This window comes from Crocuta crocuta, unplaced genomic scaffold (assembly GCF_008692635.1).
Source record: "Crocuta crocuta isolate KB4526 unplaced genomic scaffold, BGI_CrCroc_1.0 scaffold10, whole genome shotgun sequence".
NCBI classification, from domain to species: domain Eukaryota; kingdom Metazoa; phylum Chordata; class Mammalia; order Carnivora; family Hyaenidae; genus Crocuta; species Crocuta crocuta.
In genome coordinates this window covers 3,020,919-3,038,066 of record NW_027527551.1, presented here as the reverse complement: position 1 = coordinate 3,038,066, position 17,148 = coordinate 3,020,919, and the positions used below count along the sequence as shown (strand labels likewise).

Here is a 17,148-nt window from a genome sequence, read left to right as displayed (position 1 = left end):
CTGCCCAGGTGAGCCCCCTCTGAATTCGTGATCCATGAAATTGTGAGATATAATAAAACAAGTGGTTGTTTTATACCACCAAGTTGTTGGGCAATAAGTTTTGTTGTGTAGCAATAGATAGCCAGAATAAAACTTAGAACCAATTAGAGGGCTTTTAAGAAATATTGATTCCAGGGTGCCTGGGTGGCTTGTCAGTTAAACGTCTGACTCTTGATTTTGGCTCAGGTCATGATCTCATGACCTAGGTAGGGTGGTCTGGGAGGCTTTTGGGTGTATATATTTGAATTGCAGAGAAGAGGTGTTAGCTGCAGATATTGACTGGAGTGGCAACATTATTTAGATAGTAGTTGAAACCAAGAGAATGAATGAGTTCAATCTCTGAGGGACGGCTGTAAGGGATACTTTGATTTTCTAGCTCGACCCCATTCCACCTTTCTTTTATGGTGTCTTCCTATTCAGCAAAGGTGAAAAGGCCTCAAATGACACTTGTCTGAGATCTGGAAAAGCAGATGTGAAGCAGAGGCAATCTCTTCCAGCAATTTCTGCTGGCGAGTAAGGTCGTGCATTCATGAGCGGAGACGTAACTGCAGAGCCGGAGTGAGATGGCCAGAGGATGGCCCCTTGGCTCCTGTACCTCCAACTCCATTCCACCCGTGTATACCCACACCTATTCTTTCTAGGGTCCCACAGACCATTAGGATCTTCTATCTTCTCGTTACAACTCTGTACCCATAATCTTAATTTTTTTTTTGCTAAGTCAACAGTTAACACATTAAAAATCATCTAAGCTATTTGAGAATATCCAGTCCAGATATTCTCATTTAGCAACTCCAGGGTGTGGTCATGGAATCTTTGTTTTTGAATACATTCCAGGTGGTTCTAATAGACAGTGAGACTTAACTAATATGCATGTTAATCTTGATAATTTTGGTACAGAAGTCTTTGGTACAAAGACTTATTTGTCTGTTGCATCTTCTCTGTGTGGATCATGAAGTACAGTTGTTACCCGGTTTTCACAGAAGACACTCAGGGACTGTGATTTATCTTGATTGATACTCTATTGAAGTGAAATGTAGGCCAACCAATGATTCTTGAATTCAACAGCCTTATTATTCGTGTTTATGTACCTATGAAGAACTTTCTTGCACCAAGTAGATGAATAATAAATAATTACAGAAAGAATATTATCAACCAATGTATTTTGTAGAAGACTGGCCAATAAATCTTTTTAACCTCCATAAAGCATTTTCATCAGTATCCATTTATTTGGATTTGGGTTTGATCTGGACTTTAGGTGTAACACAGCACATGAATGAGGTAAACCAGGAGTTGAATCTTTTTTTCATGCCAACAGCATCTAATCAGGCTAAAGTCCTTCAAGTCAGTATTCTGATTAAATGCCCCAATTACCAGGTAATTGCTAGAGAATAGAGGCAACTGACTCATTTATCTTACAAATTCAAAGTTGGAAACTCAAACGAACAAGAATAATTCTAGCTTCACAGTTAGTTAAATGCCAGGCTAAACCTGGTCAATGTCACTGTAAAATATGCCCTCAGCACCACAACCTAAGCATATAGCACCAAAGAGATTTCACATTTACAGAGTATTTTGAAAGGGCACAATCACAGCAGAGAGCTAAAATCCAATAGTGCAAACCACATGGATATACATTTTTCAAGATAAACAGTTCACATGCCTCCTTAATTAAAGTCACTAATGATAATTAACCTCATGGGAAAAATGATTCATCTGATAGGTAAAAATATACTTGGTTTCTTTTTGGTCTAATGTCTTCTTTCTAAAGTTACAGATGAACTGTCTTTCCTTGTACACACATGTACTCAAGAAAGAAAACAGAAAGCTCAGGATAACCCTTCTGTTGAGTTTGGAAAGATTCAGAGTAAAGATCTGATGCTGTATCCTGATCTCCCCTAAATAAGCCTACTACTCTCCCTGAGGAAACACAGAAAGCAAGGCAGTTCTGTTGACTTAAACATTATGTTGGATGACCAGTGATAAATAATGCAAGGTCTACTTACTTTATTGGCTTGCTCAGAGAAATCAATCCAGGGACTCAAATTTATTCACTGAAATGCATGGATCAATTAATATGCATTGTTTACTCCTGGGTTTTAATCACATTTAAAATAAATGCACTGTATTATGACACCATGACGGAGTAAGGTGTGTACAAGTTACCATCAGAGGAACTTTCATTTTCTCATTTTCAGTACAGAAGCAGAATCTCCCATTTTCTCATTTTCAGTATAGATTTGATAGTGAGGAAGAATATTCTATGAATTTCATCATCCATGTAATTGCCAGATTGACCCTCCCCACCCCTTTTGGCCAATAGAAAATCAACGTAAATTCAATAGGAAAGGGATGGATGAGATGTTCTTTTGGCCCTAAGACAAAAATCACAAGGCTTTGGGAGCATGTTTAACTAAAGCAGTATAAGCTTTAATAAGGGGCTGTGTATGAATGTTCCATCTAAGGCAGATTTGGGTGACTCTTTTCATCCAGGATCCATCTTGGCCACTCCTCATATTGCATCTCCAATTTCAACATAAAAACCCTGGGTAAGGAAGATGCAGGTAACTTGTTCAGCACTGAAATTCAGGTCCACTAGTAGGGTCCATGTCACCTCCTTCATGAGCTTTAAAAGCAAGTCATATGAATTGGTGTCTCTCTGGTGTGGCATAATAGATGCTGTGATGTGACACCTAGGTCCTGTTTTTGGCATCTGGACAATTCTTTCCTTCAGTTTTCTGGAGTGTTGGCTGATGCAGACTCCCAGCGAAGTTACCCTTCATGAAATGCCAACAAATGACAGAAGCTATACTGCACGGTGTTACAGTCTCTTCCTTTCCCATGTGTATACATGCATGCTGGTAGTGACAGTCATAAAGAAGCCTAGATCCTTGCCTCAATTTTGGGTAATCATGAAGGGCCATTCTAGCTCCAGAGCTCCCTCTGAGATCAAAAGAGATCTTTGTGGCAAATTCATCAAAATGCATCTTCCTCCTCTGCCCAACTCAGCTCCCCTCACTTCCTTGCTGGTATTGTTCCTTGGAGCACTCCCCACTAAACCTCCTGCAAGCAAATCTCCATCTCAGCGTTTGTTTCCAAGGAGCCTCAACCTAAACTACATCAATACCATCTTTTGAAAATTGGGTCTAATTCAGTTCCTAGAAACATTCCAGGCCATTTGTATTTGGTATGCTTAGATAAATGATCACAAAGTTGAAAAACCTCATTGATTAGGACAAATTAGTGTTTGTCATCCATCGGACATTACTTAACTGGGCTCATTTAAAATAATATGGTAACTTCCTTTTTTAAGATATAGAACCACACCTTTATTTATTTGGTTTATAAAATGTGCATATATCTAGCATACATTACTTAAAGCTGTTAAATCTCTCGAGTGCTGGACAGGGCAAATTATTTTCAACACTTAGACATTCTAGAAGCACTCTTTGCAAAAACTGATATGCTAACTACAGATAATTTTCTTCTTTAAAGCAGATCATCAAAGGTCCTTGTTGAGGGAACATTTTATCGGTTTCTGATTACTGTGTATGTTGAATCAGTGACTTGTTTTAAACATCCATTTTTATGATTATATATCTTTATCTTTCATTTACTTCAAGTTATTATCATATTACTATTGTGATAGAGATTTCTAAATTAACACTGAAACACTATGAACCAAATCAGCATATATTAATGGCTAAGGTATACTGAATGCCTACTCGTTCCCAAGTGCTTTCTGTGTATAAACTCACATTAATTCTTAACAGGAGATAGATACTATTATGATCATTATTTTCCAAATGAGGAAACTTGCTCAAAGTCACAAACCTAGGAAGCAACACAGCCAAATGATTGAACCCAAGTGATTTGGCTCAAGAATCCATGCTCTTAGCCACCCCACACACTACTTTCTCAATATCTAGAAATCTAGGCCTAGGAAAGGAGAGAAAGGGTTAAAATATTCTGTGAATGTATAGAAAAGAAAGATTACTCTTCTTTAGAGAACTCAGGTAAGGTGATATTTGAATGAGGTTCTAAAATATGAATAGCATTTAGAGGTTATAGAGAATATCTTTCACCTTTAAAAAAGGCCCTACAAGAAAGTCTGACTTACTAGCAGTTTCAGCAAAGAGAAAATAAATAGAAAAAAACCCACCTAGCCAACTGTGTTTCTCCATCTATTAATAAAAATAAATCATTGTATGCCTGGCACTGTAAAGAATATAAAGACTTTTTATGTATGGTCAATGTCTGGAGAAATGTATAAACTAGTTGGGTGGGTGAGACACTGAACTTGAAAAAAGTAACAAGCAGGGTGCCTGGGTGGCTAAGTCGGTTAAGCTTCTGACTTCGTCTCTGGTCATGATCTCACAGCTCATTGGTTGAAGGACTGTATTGAGCTCTGTGGTGACACCTCAGAGCCTGGAACCTGTATTGGATTCTGTGTCATCCTCTCTCTCTGCCCCTCCCCTGCTCACACTCTATCCCTCTCTCCTTCAAAAATAAATAAATGTTAAAAAATGTTTTTTTAAAGAAAAAGGGAACAAGTAATAACTATAAAGCTTTATAGGGTGAATGTCAAATGAGAGTATAATTGGGTGAATAGGTAAGAGAGAGCTGACTGGCGTCAGCAATCCTGCCCCCCCACCCCATCCTCAGGATGTATTTTCAAAGGCTCATTGAAAGGCAGGTACGTGGGATTTGCCAGGGGATAGGAGTGGAGTTTACTAGGAAATATTTGGGGGGGTAGAGGTGAAATGAGACCAGGATCCAGGGTGCAAGAAACTCCCTGAGAGTAGATTGGGACTGAGCTTTTCAAATCCTAGGGTTTTCAAGACTTAACCTTTTTAGCATCTTATGGAGGTGGACAAAGCTAAGAGGAAAATGGTAGAGTGGTGTTTTTAAGGGAAGGCTATGCCCTGTGCCCTAGTCCCCCAGCCTTTCCAGAGGCCTCCATGCCCCAAGTGGCATGGAAGGCAGAACCGACTGGGACAAGGAGCATCCCAGGAGTACCAAATAAGGACAAAAGACAGATTATGCTAGATTCTGTAAGACCCCTGGGGCCTTTGAGTAATGGGGTAGGGTGGCAAATCCCAATAAGAACTGAGACTCATTCTTTCTTTTTTTTTTTTTTTTTGTCATCTTGCCCAGTGGAATCTCACGTCATCTAATTTAAGGTTTGGGATGAATTCATTACTCAGATGTTTTTTGGTCAACCAAGTATGGTAGTGAAGCAAAATTCATACCAGCTGTGGGCAATATATATATATACTAAGTTTTCTGGGATTACATTAAAAGCATCATTGCCTGGACATGTCAAGAAATTTCATGGGAAAAAGATGAGATTTGTTAGAATCCTTGAAGACTGAATAAAATTAAGGAAAGTGAAAGTAGGGAGTGGAGAACGTTCCAATGGTGTGTGCAAAAACATAAAGAAGAGATGTGCCATTCCTAGGGGACGGGATACTTTAGGTACTTCTCAAAAAAAAAAAAGCATTAAGGGCACAATTTTTAATAAACGTATCTTTGAGATGACTCTAAGCAAAAACTGTCCATATCTGTTTCTAAAGAGTCTCTGACACTTCTCAGTATGTACTAGACTCATTTAAACTGCAGGTTTAATTTATCGTCATCATCATCACGCATCAACCCCTCATCTCCCCGAGCTGTACTCTGAAGAGTGTCAGTGATGGGACACTCCATTGCCCTATTCTTCAGGAGTTCGGTTGAACATGGGCTCCTCCAGTATTTCTCTGCCCTGTCATAGTCCACTATGGCCAAAGCCCAAAGACGCCTCACATGGGTCAGAAATTAACTGTGTATCCATCCTTTATTAACAACTGTGGACTGAGTCCCTGTGCATGCATTCTTTTTGCTATGAAAGTTAAACAACTTTCCCTCCTCACCAGTTAGTGAAAACTGCTGAATCTGCTCTTCTCCAAACCATCTGTTGTTTCCATTAGAGACAATGTTAACCTGTGTCAGCCAGGTGCATAACCTGCAAAACCCAAATTCTTCTATGTAAAGTGGTTTTCTTATTTGCAGAAGGATAAAGAACCATGGGCCTATATTCTATATAAATGCTATTTTAAAATACCATTGTCTAGTATTTAGCTATAGAAATTGGTGACTATTTAGAAAAGTCCTGGTATTTAATTTTATCTGTGCATATTCAATCAGGGAAAATATATGCAGACACAATTTCCTCTACTTCTTTTTCTTTGTGTCTCCACACTTTGCTAGCATCCACTCTTTATCTCCTTCTTCCTCTCCCCATGCCCCCATACTCCCCCAGACTCACTGCATGGCTGGGCTCTGGTCCATAGCTTCAAGGAAAAGGAAAGGAGGCTCTCTTAACTCCTTACACCATCTCTTCTATTCGCTTTAATAACAATGAATTTGTTCCCTTGCTCTACATCTTTCTTCTCTTCCTTCCTCTTGCTCTTTGTTTCTAATGACAATTGACATTACTTTCTACACGATTCATTTCCTGTATCACAGACCTACCAGACCCTGACCCTGCTGAGTAGAAAAACTCTTTCACCCTGATAAATTACCCAAGGTAAATATTTTGGGAGATGTATTCAAGACTGATAAATGATTTTTAACAATGAACAATGACATATATCCCAAGATACTCATCCTTGCTCCTTAAAGATGCTAAATTTAAAGCTATAGACTTCAGAATGGGGGCAGCATGGGTCAGATGCGATGTTCCTTAAAGAAAAGTGCATTGGAAATGATCTAGACATGGTCAGAGAATGATTTTCTATAGGCTCTTTGAAACATCATCAACAGTTACAGAGGAATGCTATCTGGCAAGTTTCCTCATTTGGGGGCTATGTCAGATGTCCATAAATGACATGAACATAAAATTCTAACTTGAATCCAGTGTAACTGAATGTTGTAATTACTACTATTTGTGTTTTTTCTAACAGTTCCAATTTAGAGGGAGGCACATCCATATGCAAACAATCAGGATGAGTATCGATAGCCCAATTCTACTCCTTAGAAGAGGCAAGGACCCCCAACAAGCTAATATTTACATCAAGTAAATTCTAAGGAGTTTATTCAGGGTACTATAGTCCTGACAAGAGTATTCTCACAGGGGACTAAGACAACAGATTTGAAACTACTAATTCTGTCACTGCAGTTGTTAGTAGAAGGCCAGCTTGAGCATGAGACTGACCTGGAACTTGTTATGCTTTTCCTTGAATGCTGCACAAGTAAAGCCCCAGAGGAAGGTGATCCCCCAACCACAGGGAGTGTGCAGCCTGGCTTGGGCAGTTTGCTGCAAGGCAGTAGAGTAAACAAAAGACGAGGCTGAGTTTGAGAACTTGACAGTCACAGAGAGAGCAAGGCACAATAGGCTAGACCACACAAGTAGTGACCCGTGTCCCAATGTCAGTGATCTGATGAGCTACTCCCACTCACAGAAGGGGAGAGAGGAAAAGGGATTCCTCCAAGCAGCTCCCACCTGGAGAGAAAGTAGAAGTCCTTCTCTTTTAGGGGACTCAAATTCCCTAAAAAGAAACCCCCAAAGAGCATTGTGTATGATTTCATTCTATATTAGTTTGCTAAGGCTGCTGTAACAAACTATCATAGACCAGGTGGCTTAAGCAACAGGAATTCATTATCAGAAGTCCTAAATCAAGATATTGGCAGGGTTGGCTCCTTCTAAGAGCTGTGAGGGCAAATGCTGTTCTAGGCCTTTTTTCTTGGTTTGTAGATGGCAATCTTCTATGTGCCTTCACATTGTCTTCCCTCTATGCTTGTCTCTGTGTCCAAACTTCCTCTTTTTTATAAGGATGCCAGTCATACTGGATTAGCCCTCTACCCCATGACCTCATTGACTTGATTATCTTTGTAAAGACTCTCTGTCCAAATAAAGTCACATTAAGTATAGTATTTTTCTTGAATCATGTGTTCCAGAAAAGGCTAGTTTAATAAATATCGCAGTTTGTCAACATATACAACACGAGCCAGACAGCAGAATGTCTTACTCCAAAGTATGCGTGTGCTTTTGGAAAGCACTGCTCCCACCGCAGAGCCCAGCCATGCCGCTCCAATAGCTGTCAATTCTGAACAAGGCTTCTGGGAATGGCATACCTGGCTTCATGAAGGCTTCCGGGCCTTCCACCTCAAACAGAGTCTCTGTCAGGAACACGCATAACCAGCTCGTTTGTACATGTTCCCTGTCAGAACTGTTCAGCGATCCTGAGATGCCGTCTCTAAATATTTACAAAGTACTATTTATAAGAATGAAAGAGAATGTTCTTGCTCCACAATGTCGGGCATATGGTAGCAGCATGAAATAGAAGATAAATCGTGCTGGGTGATTCCAACTGGATTTAATACCAGCAATAATTATTTTTAATCAGATGGAAAGTTCCCTCGGTGATACCAGACCATCTAACATTGGAAAATAATTTTGTCAGTTCTCATTGTTGGATGCTATTTCTGTAAATAATCTCCCAGGGTCTTTGAAGCCTAACTTCTTTTCCTTTTATCTTTTCTCATTCTTTCTTTCCCAGTTCTCTAAATCCTGGCTGTTGTTTACAGAATGCCTTTACTGAATTGTATAAAGCATCTGGGGCTTAGCAAATTCTCTCATAACCATATGGAATTTCAACAAATGTCTTGATTCTCCATGTACTTCTTTCCTCTTGGAACCCCCAAAAAGAGGAAAGCAAAATATACTAACCTGAGAGCAGCCCAGATCAGGTGATATGCCACTGGTGTTTGGCGTGTGCTGGTGGTGTGGGGCTGGGAGACGATCAGAGATGCTGCTGGGTCACCTTCAAATGGGCACCTTACAGCACGGACTGTGTGTGCACGCATACCACCACATCCACCTACACCTCAGGAAAACACAGAGAAGCATTTCCTAGCCAGCTATGATCTGGAATTTTTTAAATAACTGGCAATGTAAAAAATAACTGATTATTTCACTGCATTCACTTGTAGGTGTAAAAATCATGTGTAGGAAAATAGTAAAAATCCTATTTCCAAGCAATACAAAGAGGAGGTTCACAATCTGTATCAATAGGTGAACAGGGGAAAGTCATGTCTCTGATGCAAACCCACACATCAGTTCAGGCTACAGAATCCTCCGTCACAGTGGGGATTTTTTTTTTTTTTCTGGGCTTTGTACCATCCTGGGAGGTGGCACTGGAAACCTAAGTGCCTCACGGAGAGAGCACAGTCCAATGTTAGGCCCACCAAGTTGCCCTCTCCAAGTTCCCATGTTTATTGACTGCCAGGGGGCTCTAGCCTGTGAGCTGAGGACTTTGCCGAACTTTCAATCCTAGAGCAAGCAGCATTTTTGCTAACAAACAAAACTCGATTTCCTACAGGTAAGAGAAAGAACATGAGGAAAAAAAATCCCCTTACAAGAAAGTATTGAGGGCCTTTGATTGGCTCTGGCTGAGGAGGGAAGTCTCAGCAATTCCTGCTTCTGGATCCTTTTGCCCACGTATCTCCCTGTTTCTGGAAAAAGTGGCTTTGTGTTTGGGCTCCTCCTGCCAAACTGTAGGCCAACTGTTGCATCTAAACTCTCCAGGCCACTGAGAAACCACGTTATTCCTACTGCTTTCCTTTGGGCAGAATGAACCGGGCCCCAGGCCACTGCCCACCACTCCTGGGTCTGCTACTCCGCAGGAGCCCTCCAGGAGGGCAGCAGGTGCCGGGGTCACAAGACTGTCCACGGCACACTGGCAACTTGAAGCCCTGGAAGTTTTGGGTGCACTCCTATCTATGACTGAGCTTGGGATCTTGCCTTCAGACAAGTAATCCATTTCCCAGCCTGCCTCTGAGACTGGAAGAAAGAGGCCTTATCGATTTTCCATTTACAACTTTCATATGATGCCCAGAGGTATACAATCCTTGGGGTCACCAAGCAAAGGAAAGTTAGACACATTAGCGCATACACTAAAAAAGTAAATGATTCAGGGGACTGAGTAACAATGCCTTCCTCAAGTCCGGTAATTTCCATTCTTTCCTCTTACAGAAATGAAGAAGGAATTGTCACCTGATATATTATTAGAAATAATTTTGGAAAATAGATCATCATGTGATTTTTTTTTTTTATTGCAAATAGCTCAGAGGAATGAACGCAATTGGTAACTATGCTATAGCAAAACTCCTTCTATTTCATCTACTTACATAGCATTTTGCTAAAATACTTAAAGATATTTATTAATTGTGAGGGATGGGTTTATGCACTTTACACACAGTTACTCATTCAATACTCACAACAACCCTATAAGGTAAGTTTTACTATTATAGCTAATTTACAGATGAAAAAGGAAGCTCAGAGAGGTTGACTACTGTCGAAGTTCACAGAGCAGTAAGTCAGAGAACTGGGACCTACAATCAGGTAGATGCCCCAGAGTCTATGCCATGCTAATATAATTTTCTTCAGCTTATAGTAATAAAAGCAATAATGACAATGAAACTGATGCTGAACCCTAACTTAATTTTAGCAGTAAATATATCCATCCACTGATAGATCAATGAATTGAAAAATTTAAAAATCCCTATCCATATTGAGATAAATTTCCAATAAAATTTTACTTTTTAATTTGATTAAACTCTGTAACACATTCTTGTTATTTTTTTATTAGCTTGACAGTTCTAATATTTATAACCAAACCAGAAAATATTTTATCATTTAAAGGCTTGGTCACTGTGAATTAAAACATTAAATTTCAATGTATACGTATTTTTTTGTTGCAAGTATAATGGAGTAATAAAGATTTTTAAGCAAAAATACCACATTAAGATAAATTTCAGCAGTGGGACACTGAAAGAGAAAAAGAAATGATATAAAATTACCAATTTTTAAAAACTGGGCTTATGTATTTTTCTCATTCTTGTATTTATCTTTGCTATGTATCTGAAATACTAGAAATTTTTTTATACCTACACACCCATGAATTTTTTAAGTGGATAATGTTGAATATCAGACCACTATGGTGTTTAGATTCCTTTGGGTTTCTTAGTTTCACTTTATTAAGGTATGATTGACATTTAAAAAGTTGTATATATTTACGAAGAGAAGTATACACCCATGAGATCATCACCACAATTGGTCATAAACATTACCCATCATCTTCCAAAATTTTCCTTTGTATATTTCTAAAAGACCAATGCAAGGGTTTATTTTTAAATGCCAATATTTACAGTTGCTGGAAATTACACCTTTTCTAACTACTTAGGCTTAGGATAAAAAATATTTGAGTGTCAATTTAGAAATGTACAATCAGGGTGCCTGAGTGGCTTGGTTAAGCATCTGACTCTTGATTTCGGCTCAGGTCATGATCATGTGGTTTGTGAGTTCGAGCCCCACTTTGAGCTCCATGCTGACAAAGGGGAGCCTACTTGGTATTCCCTCTCTCTCCCTCTCTCAAAATAAGTAAACTTTAAAAAAATTAAAAATAAATAAATAAAAACGTGCAAAGGGTTACATAGTTTTGCCAAAGTATTTTCAGTATTGTATGAACAAAAATGTTCTACTGCTCTAGTAGAACTAGACTGCTCTAGTCTGTGGGCATCTGCCCTCCACTCCTGTGTGTTAGTTCTCTTACACCTAACATAGTCTCACTTAATTTATTAATGAGTATTTACTAAGCACAAGCTATATGCTAGGAAGGGCAGCAACATACCAATGAACAAGACAAAAATATTACTGATATTATGAAATTGTGTGATGCTAATTCCTTCTGTATAACTTTTTCTTATGACTCCTCTGTAGCTCCTGGGTTTCCTTTCCATATATTATTTTCAGCTATGTCCTGGTTCCCATGAGTATAGAAAGCATTAAAATTATTTAAGTTATGGGGCCCCTAGGGAGCTCAGTCGGTTAAGCATCTGACTCTTGATTTAAGCTTCGGTCATGATCTTATGGTCTCTGAGTTTGAGCCCTGCATTGGACTTTGTATTGACAGTCTGGAGCCTGCTTGGGATTCTCTCTCTCCCTCTCTCTCTGCCCCTCCCCTGCATGCACATGCTCTTTCTCTCTCTCTCTCTCAAAATAAACAAAAAATTTTTTAAAAAATTTAAATTATGAAATATTTAAAACATACATAGGCGTATAAGAAACAATAAAACTGGTGTTTCTTGTTTAAAATTGGGTATTCTTACTACCCAAGTTTAACAAATCTTAACATTTTGCTCAAAATGTTTTTATATTAAACAGTGAAGCAAAATAAGAAAATATTACATACATAGTTGAAGCTACCTGAGTACTCCTCCCTTCGATAGGGTTTCCTCCCTTCTCAGAGTTAATTTATACTCCCAACTGTACTTATAATTCTTAAGAAACCTTTATACTTTTACTACATATAAACATCATAGAGGTGTATTGTTTTATGTTTTCAGACTGGATGAAAAGAGTAAAATTTTGTACATATTCTACAACTTGTTTTTGCTTTTAGTTTATTTATTTAGTTTGAGAGAGAGGGAGTGCATGCCTGTGAACAGGGGAGGGGCAGAGAGAGCCAAAGAGAGAGAGAGAGAATCGCAGGCAGACTCTGCGCTATCAGCACAGAGGCCGACAGGCTCAATTTCGTGAACCATGAGATCACGACTTGAGCTGAAATCAAGAGTTGGATGTTTAACCGACTGAGCCACCCAGGTGCCCATCTGCAACTTGTTTTTGTACTCACCTCTCTTTTTTTTTTTTTTTGAGATTTATACAGTCTGTACATGTGATTCTAGTCACATCCATTCATTTTTCTTTGCTATATAATATTTCATTGTATGAATAAAACCACATTTGCTTAACCATTCTTATTTGATGGACATTTGGGTTGCTCCTCATTTCCCATATTATAAACAACATGGCAATGAACATTCCTGCACACATTTCCAGCATATGTTTTTGAGAGTTTCCCTGTGTTCTACATCAAGAGGTGAAACTGTTGGGTTGTGGAGTTTTAGTTTCAACTTTCTTAGGTACTGTTAACCTGCTTTTCAAAATTGTTGCAGAAACTTGCACTCTAGCAGGATACAAGCATTACTTCTTCTATTATTTTCGTGAGTACTCTTGAATTTTTAAAATGTATACACCTATGTTAGTGTTTGGAAGATTGTCTTTGGTTCTTCCTCTCTTCCCAGACCTGTACCTCTACAAACTCTTCGATCCTTCTTTCTCTCACCCATCAGACATCCAGTCAAACAGCCCCCAGAGCAGCTCTGGTCTCTTTGCTTTTAGGCTTCTTTCATTTTGCGATAGACATAAGCTCCTGTCTTGTTCAAGCCACTGTTACTGCTGCTTTCTCTGTTCTTTGGAATCAATTCATTGTGCCTGCAAATTGTTCCATCCCTAATATAAATTATGTATCATGACACGTTCATTTTCATGATAAGGTTTGGCACTTAGTATTTTCATGACAAAGTGGAAAGGCAGAGAGATTTGTCATTTGATTCATTCCACTCTAGTTTCAAATGCTTGAAAAACTGTTGGGCTTCCCTCAAGTTTGCTCAGTCAGGCAGCAATTTCCAATGACTTTAGCCAGCATGTTTGAAAACTGTGGTTTTCATGTCATAACTATCTGAGCCTCCACAGTAAAATAAATCTTTTATTTTCAACTGTCAAATTCTCTATGAAAAAGAACTAATACTTTTGGGGGGGGGAGTGTGCATGCAAATGGGGGAGGGGCAGAAAGAGAAAGAGAATCTTAAGCAGGCTCCATTCCCAGTGCTCAGCACAGAGCCCAACACAGGGCTTGATCTCACAGCCATGAGATAATGACCTGAGCCAAAATCAAGAGCCAGATGCTTAACCGACTGAGCCACCCAGGTGCCCAAAGAAATATGTTTAAAGCCAGACCCCATTAATTGCTGTGAAACTGCCTTCTGTGTTACTTACAAGTGTGTTCTCCGTTTACTGGATATATGGACACTCATGACTTGCCTTCCTCATAATTTTCACTGTGTCCACACTAAATCCTCATCATCCTAAAGACAAGGTGGATACTTGTCAGGAATGTTTTGATTTAAAACGAGAGAAATTTCATACACACGAACTTAACAAAAGCATCATTTCTTTGTTCGTGCCAGTAGTAGTTCATGGGACCTAGATCTGTCGACTTCTGGCATGGCTGAGCCAAGTGGTGTCATCAGAAATCTGTTTCTTTACATTTTAAGGCCTGCCCTCCTCTGTGGTGGCAGGATTTCTCTGTATTGTGGAGAAAATAGTCCTCAGCAGTCTTTAATGTTAACATTACCATCCCCAAATGGGCTGCCTCTGACTTTCCTGGCTTAGGACATATGCTCACCTATGAACGAATCCATAGCTGGGGACAAAGTGTTCTGATTAGAAAGGACCCCATGCCACCCTTGTAGCCCAGGCTACTGCACGGGCAGTGTGTAAGAAGAGAAGGAAAAAAAAGAGGGATTTTATCACTAGAAAAGAGCATACTTTGAAAGAAAAGACAGCAGATGTCTACTACTTGGGCAGTTCAACAACTTTAAGAGTAAGAAGGTCAAAAAATGTGTTACTTTCAACATCTTTGGATGCTGTCTGGGTCTCACCCTTTTCATCTTACTATATTTTACAGCTGACTATATTTTACGACTAACCTGTACAACTAAAACTTATTTTTTTTTGTATACAGGTTTCTCGCCCTCTAACGGCTCTTCCAGACTTCTGGCTTTTCACCCTATAGGTGCATGACTGAGAAGTTTGAGGCTGTGTAGGCATGGGGACTTTATAATTCTTTGCTTTAAAATATGGAAGAGTTGAGTTTAAATGCTTTAGGGGATAATGAGGTACAGAGGGAAGCAGCCCTGACTTAAGAAGTGTTTTGAGAGATCAGGACCCTGGATGCTATCGTTGTGTGAAAGGAATAGTTCTGACAACTACCATCTGGTAGAGGTTGTCTCTCATAGATTTTTCTGTCTCTGGAGTTTCAGCTCCAGTTCATACAGGGACCTTACCACGAGCCAGGCAGACAGAGGAGGCCAGGACATGATAGAAGCAGGGGTGGACCAAAGGCTGTTGGCCAGTCATCCAAATGGAAATGGTGCCCTCAGCCTTGACCCAATGGCATCAATAGCCATGTGTTCCTGATGTAGTAAGCAGCATAAGACAACAAACAGTATGCAAGTCAAGGGGTGACCATGTCCGAGTACCAAGTGTGGGACAGGGGTCCACAAAGCAAAAGTGGGTATTGAGAGATCAGTGTTCTTCCCTCAAGAATAGGTGAACTTGGGGTGCCTGAGTGGCTCAGTTAGTTAAGTGCCTGACTTCAGCTCAGGTCATGATCTCACATTTCATGAGTTCGAGCCCTGCATCAGGCTCTGTGTTAACAGCTCTGTCCTTGGAGCCTGCTTCAGATTTTGTGTCTCCCTCTCTCTCTGCTCCTCCCCTGCTCATGAGCGCTCTCTCTCTTTCTCTCTCTCAAAAATAAACAATAAAAAAAGAATAGGTGAACTCACCAAACCTCAGATAAGTGGTTTAACATTAAAAAACAAAAAACTTCACACCCAGCAGGGAACCTCAGGTATAACTCAAGAAACAAATGCAATAATAGCACAATTACAGAGACTAGGAGGTGGAGGCTTTGACCCTGGGCATGCAGCTGCCAGGTGATTCCCAGATCACAATGACTGGAGGGTGTGTGAGAGCTTATACCTTGGACTTGAGTCACAAGGGCTGAGAAACCTGGAGCTGAGTTTTCCGGTTAAGTTATCAGCTGCCACAGCCTAACAATGAAGAGGAAGAAGATAAATATGAGGCAATTCTCAACTAGTTTATAAACTTGCACTTATATCTGTATCTTGAAGCACCTACTACAGTGCTAGGCATTGTATTCAATACAGACTTATTGAATTAAAGGAGGAATGACATAAACACACACTCATCTGTGAATGAGACCATACATCAAATGGGGGGGGTAGGTGGATGACAAGCATGGCCACAAATGGTAAGAATGCTGGCTGGGCCATCCGGTATGTGAACTTGGTCAGCTTGTTGCAGTGCTCTACCAAACAAGCCAACCAGCTTCCGCCAACACCTGCAGGAGCCACCAAAACTCCTGTTAATATCAGTCTGCCCTTCTACATCCAGGGTTGATGCGAGTACCTAGGTCTATACTTGCTGAACTCTGGAGTTATTGGAGAGATAACAGTAAGAGCTATTAGAATTAGAAATATGGGGTTTTCACCCCCATAATAATGACATCTGCAGGCCCAGTACTATCTAGGAAAGGATTTTTGTCCTTTTTAAATTTGTGTACTGGTCTGGTCTGGTGCAATACTATAGGGCATTCTCACCCATTGTGTCTTTCTGGCTCCAATATAAGGAAAAGCCTCTTGCTCCTTATTTGCTCATTTCCTTCTCAAAAGGCAAGTAAACTTAAGTTTTAGAGGAAATCCTTTTGTGGCTTCTGTGACCACTAGTCATATGAGATTGCAAAATAGTTTTTGGAACCTCTTGGGAATCAAAAATTGTAGGTGTTGCCAGATTATCTTGGCCATCATTGGGCTGACAGCTGTCAAATCCAGGTTGTTCTCATGCCCAAGTGATTATTGGGAGCCAGGCCAGACCTCCAAGCTGGTGTCCGAGGGCACACACAGTCAGAGTGGGCAGTGGGCACGAGGCATGGTCAAATCTGAGCTATACTCGGGTCAAGACAGGCAGCTAGCCTGCAAAGTAAGTTATCAGAGTTAAATAAGGCAAGGTTCCCTGTGGGGATAGAAATAGAGTCTGTAGCCCTTGTACCAAAGAACATTTAGGTGGGGGGAAAAAAAGAAAAATGCATCGAATAGCTCTGTATGCCCAAAGTGTCCTTGACGTTAGGGGAAGCTTGGTGAGAAGACATTATGGATCTCTCACATCACAGTCTGAGATCTTCTTCATTGGTCACTAACTCCTTCATTCTCAGAGCTCTATCTGTGAAAGGGAATCCGTTCCTACTGTGTGAGTCTTCGCTTATATGGACTCATCTCCAAACACTCCCTCTGTACACACTTAGGAGTTTGTAAGCCTTATTTCATGGGAGGCTCAGGTCTTCTCATTTGAATTAGGGTTGGGAGCAGGTATAGGGACCGCCATCTATGGGAAGGCGGTGGTGCTGGGGAGGAGGCCTCCCCACTGTC

The 17,148-nt window shown here is 40.1% G+C and overlaps 1 long non-coding RNA gene across 1 annotated transcript in view; it reads right to left on the bottom strand.

Moving 5' to 3' along the window:
* LOC144235733 (uncharacterized) overlaps positions 1–8,798 on the bottom strand; it is a 39,526-nt gene extending 30,728 nt beyond the window's left edge. Inside the window, exon 1 of the long non-coding RNA XR_013336307.1 lies at positions 8,747–8,798. This is a non-coding gene — a long non-coding RNA (uncharacterized LOC144235733). The remainder of the gene's footprint in view (positions 1–8,746) is intronic.
* Positions 8,799–17,148: the final 8,350 nt, after the last annotated feature.